Genomic DNA, 7,066 nt, shown 5'->3' on the forward strand with positions numbered 1-7,066 from the left:
TGTCTGGACTTGCTGTTCTTTATGAATCATGGCTGAAAAACAAGTTTTCTAAGTGGTGGCAGCTCCTCAGATATGATGGCGCAATGTTTTCAATGGGGTGAAAGGGCTTTGCTCAAGAGCTGCCCTCTGTTTGCTTCAGGACCTGACCCACTGTGAATCATCATCGTGTGATGTTTGCTTTCCTGCTACACGCACAGATACACAAACACACACACACACAGTAACACACACACTTTTGATGAAAGAACAGCCTACAACTGGTTTTGTACTTGAATGCTTGTGCAAGTTCCACAAGAAAAGCCATAACATTCTTTTGTCAGCAGAAGGAGCTGAGACGCTCGAGAGCGCCGTGAAGATGGAAGAGAATGGCTCTCTGCACAAAGCTCTGCCTCTGTCAGATGTAATTGTGTTTCCTGGACTGTCCTATTTAGGAAATGATGGGTGTTTTTCCATACCCGGGAAAGGAATTTCCTCTCTCAGAGAGTATGGAACACGCATGCACACAAATGCAAAGCTACAGAGTTGTGACTTTGAGTAAGCAGAAAAGCTGGCTGCGTGCTCGTGCTGCTTTTAATCTTTTAACTTGCATTCTTGAGGCAGTCTCCCTGCCAACAAACCCAGAGAAATGCACAAGGGTGCAACTCATTTTACTAAATGGCATTAGCGCAACGCTAACCTGGCAACCGTCCAAGATGACTTTAGAAAAATGACTATCCATGTTTCGCTGCGTGCCAGAGAGGAATTCCTTTTCTTGCAGCTTGGCTGTCAGTGAAACTTTATAAAAGTCCCTCTTTATTTTACTCAGAAGCTCTTTTCTTTTATATGCAAATGCAGCTCTTCATCAGACAGAGAAAGTTAATGTTCTACCTGCACCTGTAATGTTTTTGGCAATTACTGCAAGGAAAAAAGAGTAATTAAGAGCAGCAGTGAACTTAGCCCACACTGTAACATTTCAATTCACAGTACAACTGGGAAATTGAGTTTCCTGCCAGCAGGACTAATGCATCCCATCTGTGTGTTGTTTATAAGTCTGTGTATCCCAAATAGTGCCTAATAAGGCCCTGCTGCATGCAGATCAGAAGGCCTCGGTTTAATGTCAGCCTAAAATAAAACAGATAGAGAAGGATCGGGCTCACTGTTATTTGTAAAGACAAGTTTTGGACAGCAAAGCTCTTTATCACTGTAGAGCCAAACAGTTTAGACTGTAAAATACACCAACAGGCCACAAATGTTTAACCTTCTACAATCAGAGGTGATTTTTATCACACCTACAGCTCAGCGAGTATTAAAATAAACGCCTGAGGTGTTTGTGAAGGGCATGCCAATGAATGAGAGTTATGTTTTGGCCACAAATTTCTACAGGAACAGAAAAGAAAGACGATGATGTCTATTCTGAATCTTTTTCAACCCAAGAACACTTATTTTACTCATGAGTTTGTTCCAAGGCTTCCAAAAACAACACAGGGAATTAATATATTTTAAAATGTTATGATGATTTATCTGAGAATTTTTTTAATTCTACTGTTTTGCATTTCATCTTGGCCGTGGTGGACAAGTTTTCAACTCCAGTACTTGAGTCAAAGCATTGATACTCGTGGTCAAATCTTACTCAAGTACAAGTAAAAGTTGCTCAGTGAAATTTTACTCAAGTTAAAGTACTTAAGTACTTACTGTTAAAAGTACTTAAGAATTCAAAAGTACAAAGTACATTTTCTAATATCAGTACATTGCTGTATTGTTTTCTCAGTGCTTTTACAGAACCTCGTAACTCTCTGACATAGACCTAATAATGTACTGAGTTACACGTAGAACCACTCTGCTACTAAAAGTCTATAACAACACCTGAAAAAGCTTCACCATAAAAATGTAATCAGAAACAATAAGGACAACTATTGAAATTTATTTATTTTTTCTTGAATACAGAAATGTAGTTTGTTTGCGGTGTACACAGAAGACATTTGAAATTATGTGAATCATTCCTCATTTCTCAAATCTCAAACATCAAGCTGAGATACGGCCATGGGTGCGATGGTTTTTCAGCTTGAGTTTCTCCTGCCATCTCCATTGCCAAGTTTTGTTTGAATGAAGGCGGGAGAGTTTGCTACACAGAGCGAGGATGGCGTAGCCTATTTCAAAATCCATCCCAGGTGTGAGCGGCGACTGTGATTGGTTCCTTTCTGTGAGGGGCCCAGCATGTGGCCAATTGCATTTTAGAAAAGAAAAACACCAACATCTGACTACAAAGCTATGCTGAACCTAAGAGGAACGAGTAACAACAAGCTTCCTAGAAATGGAGTTGAAAGTACAATATTTTTCTTTGAAATGTGGTGGAGTGAAAGTCATAAGTTTCCAAAAAAACAAATACTCAAGCAAAGTACAAATATTGAAAAATGTACCTAAGTACAATACTCAAATAAATGTACTCCGTTACTGTCCACCACTGCATCTTGGTTGTTTTTTATGTCTTACTCCATGTCCTGATAGCATGTGAGCATCATGGCCCACCATCACTGCATCCATTAGAATTTAGCTCTAAGCCTGATGAATTCCAGGTTCTCCATGATATCAAACATTTTTATTTTGAACATGAAGTGTGACACTTTGTATCACAAGCCTTTCACAGCTTTGAGTCAAACAGATTTCCCTCTGTCCTGATGAAGACTCGCTGGAGTTGAAACATGTAGATATCCCTGTTTAATAAAGGATTTTTATGACATTGGAGCGCCTCTGATTCTCAGTTCTGACAGCCATCTATGCTATGGACTGTTTTAACTCCTTGGAGTTCCCCATCATACTCTTGTGAAGAGGTTTTAGATGCCTTTAAACGTAAAGTAAAGTAAAGTCAGACTTTATTAATCCCTGAAGGGAAATTCACAGTTTACACTCTATTGTTTTACATGCTACACACACATAGACAGAGTGATGGCCTTGCTGCTCTCGCTGAAGCACTTCTGTGAGCTGTTGGGGGTTCAGTACCTTTTCAAGAGCACTTCGACAGTGCTCAGGAAGTGACATGGCGCCTCTCCAGCTACCAGGCCAATTTATATGACTTGTTTAAATGTTTAACATGCTGGGTTTCTTTTGTTTGGATTGGCATGGATTGTTGTTGTTGTTTGTGATGTAAGACACATTTGCACCATGAGTGAAGTTATCGAGTGAATTAGAGTAACCGCCTGTGCTGGTACCTATTCTTCATTAGTATTCACTCTCTTGCTATGAGGTTGATTCTCTGCTTTGTTCTTGCCAAAGAAGACCCACCTTGTCACTGATTTTCAAGATTTACTGCAGCTCTATTGCAGTCATATTGTAAAATAGTTAACACTTTGTATTGTGTAGTTTAACTATATGAAGTATGGACCAATACAAATATTTTTAAAATGCTACATTTCACTCTGTGGGTTTAATTGACACTAACAATATGCAGAGTATTTTACTTTATTATAGAAGTGTGACTTTGCCTGAACAACCTGGTCAGAGATCTGTTCTCTTGTTGTTCTTGCCACTGAAGAAAGATCATACTTAACTGAACAACTCCTCAGTAGCTCCTCAGTACTTAACGTAAACTTTGAATTAAATATTTTTTACTTGAGTAGATTTATAGATCAGTACTTTTACTTTTGTAAATTCTAAGTAGGGTAGCTGTTCTTTTTTCACCTCTAGCGTCAAGATACACGTCATTGCTCAGGGTGTCAAACTAAACGACGATGCAAGAAAAACTCCGTCATGCTCGTGTTGTCGAATCGTGGTCTAGGGGTGTCTTGGATGCATGGTTGATGATGTCACTACAATTGCATTTGTCATTGCTGATGCTCATATTCAGGCCTGAAATTTGAAGATGAGCTGCAGTCAGACTGAATATATGTTGTCGGTGCCAGCCTTCTGTGTAATTGACTATCTGTTTGGATAAAGACCTGCTTTTATTTTGACAGACTATGCAGAACTCAGGGTAGATAGTTGATTGATGCATAAACTACAAATAAAGGAGCTTGTTACGGACTAAAAAAAAATATGGAAAGAATAATGGGTAAAATATTTGATAACTTAAGATCAAGATGATTTTTTATTTGTCCACTGAGCTGTGAGTTTTTAAAGTGAAATGAGACATTAAGGAGCAGTGGTGTGTTTAATTTACATTACTGTGGCTGCAGGGAGATGTTGTAGTAACTTAGCTTAAGTGTTTCGACATGATTTAAAAAAAACAAGTGTGGATATATAAAGGTGATGGCTTTGAAAAGCATGTTTCAGTGCTGTCCCAGGTTTTTTGTGAGAGTTTTATAGGCTGCTTCCTTGCTGTTTTACTGTGTGCTCTTCCTTCCTCGTCCTGAACACCACTTTTCTTCTTTGACAGACTTCAGAGGGGGACAGGGTGACGTGGCAAATGGGGTGAAAGGGGGTTGGTGGGCTTAATTTGCAAGGTCACCTTCTTTATGGGGGAGGGGGACTGATGCCCCCAACAGTGGGGCTCTTAAGTATTTTTTTTTTCCTCTGGTTATTTTCCAGTGCTGCTACTCAAACCTCTATCTGTTCAACAATCCTGTTTCCCCTGATAGTAGACAGAGAGGTGCCCTCTTTTATCACGGAGTGCGGATACTATTACCAAACTCCATGTGTCAGTCAGGCAGTCAACACCAGCGCCCCTGAGTAGAATACAGTTCCAACAGACTGCACGTGGGACACACAAAAGGAACCTCAGAGCCTGTAGGGAGGAGGGGTACAGCGTTGCCATGGAAACAGACAGCCCTACCCCCGTAGCAGATGGTGGTGGTGAGGATATCGGGGGCTGGGTGCAGTGATGGCGGGACCCGAAGATGATTATCTGTCCCAGGTTTCCCTCCTCAAACAACAGCCTCTGAGTGTTGCCTTCTTAACTAAACAGGTGGCTGACTTCTGTTTGTGTTTAACTGTTTGGTCAGGAAAAAGGCGGGCTTTGTGTAGGCAACAGCAAATAAAGACGTTTGATCATGTAAAAGCATCGGTTGATTTAGAATCATTTGTTCAAATGCACTTTAATAGGCTGTGGCTTGACTTCATTTTAGTTTTGTTTGAAATGAAGACGACATTTGCTGACTCTCAGTTGAGCTCACAACTCTTGTAACTGTTTCGCACAAGTTTTCCTCTAAAAGTACCAGTATGCATAAGCCCAAAAACTGTTTTTACAAGACTGATAGTTCAGTTTTTCTAGCCTGATGCAATTATATAAGCATAGAAAAAAAGATTAACCCTGCATATTTAGATATCAGATTGAAGAAAAATAATCCACTTGGACCTTGTGTTTGATTCTGTTGTGTTTGGTTTATTTCAGAAAATGACTCCAGCTAATCAAAATGAACAAAGTCTGTCAGTTTAGTTTATTTAAATCCAACCTTTATCCATACAGTTACATTTCAAAGCCACTTTTCTTTTTGGCACTGCAAAAATACACTTTAACAACAACTTCAAAGTATTCAACAGCTCATAGTATGTTAAAAAAAGAATTTCAAGCTTACAGAGGTATGGCAGAAGGCACAGATTAAAGTCTGGACCAAGCAGTGTCACATGGTCATGGTTACAGGAAACAAGCCTGTCTGGTCTCTACTCCAACTAAAAATCTCTTCAAGGGTCCCAACCATGGCTGGACCGATTTGATATGATTTATCTTCAACATTGGTTTTACTCTTTGCCACTCTCTCATAAAGTTTTGGCTTGTGAATAGTCTCTCACATCTCAGCTGCTGAGGCTTAAGTCCTTCAGAGTGGTCATAGGTGTTTTGGTGGCCTCTGTCACTAGTCTCCTTCTTGCACGGTCACTCAGTTTGTGAGGACGGCCTGATCTAGGCAGATTTAGTGCCAATCCAATTTCTACCCCTTAACCCTTCCCCTTACCCCTACCTCTTTGTCTACCCCTTCTTCTTGCCTTGAAGCAAAGTGATAAGGGGTAGGAGTGAAAACCTTCCCTTAAGAAACGAGACACCACTTGACTGCTGTTCATCATCTCACATTGCAAATAAACAGTGCATCATCAGAGGTGACAATAAAGCTTTGACAACCTCATCCATACTTTGGATCTCCATGTTGATCTTCTCCTTATACTAGTGCATCTCAAAAAATTAGAATATCATGAAAAAGTTCAATATTTTTTGTCACTTGTTTCTGAAAGTGAAACCCATATATTATATAGACTCATTACACACAGAGTGAAGTATTTCAAGCCTTTATTTCTTGAAATGTTGATGATTATGGCTTATAGATAAGAAAACCCCAAATTCAGTGTCTCAGAAAATTAGAATATTACATAAGATCAATTAAAAAAAGGATATTTTTAACAGAAATGTCAGACTTCTGAAAAGTATGTTCATTTCTATTCCTTCAATACTTGGTTGGGCCTCCTTTTGCATGAATTACTGCATCAATGCGGCGTGGCATGGAGGCGATCAGCCTGTGGCACTGCTCAGGTGTAACTGAAGCCCAGTTACCTGAAGGCCGCTATCAAAGCAACTTTGATAGCGGCCTTCAGGTCATCTGCATTGTTGGGTCTGGTGTCTCTCATCTTCCTCTTGACAGTACCTCATAGATTCTCTATGGGGTTCAGGTCAGGCCAGTTTGCTGGCCAATCAAGCACAGTAACACCATGGTCATTGAACCAGCCTTTGGTACCTTTGGCAGTACCTTTCCTGCTGGAAAATGAAATCAGCATCTCCATGAAACTTGTCAGCAGAAGGAAGCATGAAGTGCTCTGAAATGTCCTGGTAGATGGCTGTGTTGACTGTGGACTTCAGAAAACACAGTGGACCAACACCAGCAGATGCCATGGCAGCCCAAATCATCACTGACTGTGGAAACTTCACACTGGACTTCAAGCAACGTGGATTCTGTGCCTCTCCACTCTTCCTCCAGACTCTGGGACCTTGATTTCCAAATGACATAGTAGCTAAAGACTGTTGTATTTTCTATAATCAATTATAAATAAATAAATATTTATAAATATTCAGAAAATTATTACATTTACATGCCTCATTTGTTGTCCGTTGTACCATTTTGCAAGTGAACACATTGCACGGTGGGAAATTCATCATACCCCTTGGTTTCAA

This window comes from Cheilinus undulatus, linkage group 15 (genome assembly GCF_018320785.1).
Source record: "Cheilinus undulatus linkage group 15, ASM1832078v1, whole genome shotgun sequence".
Taxonomy (NCBI): domain Eukaryota; kingdom Metazoa; phylum Chordata; class Actinopteri; order Labriformes; family Labridae; genus Cheilinus; species Cheilinus undulatus.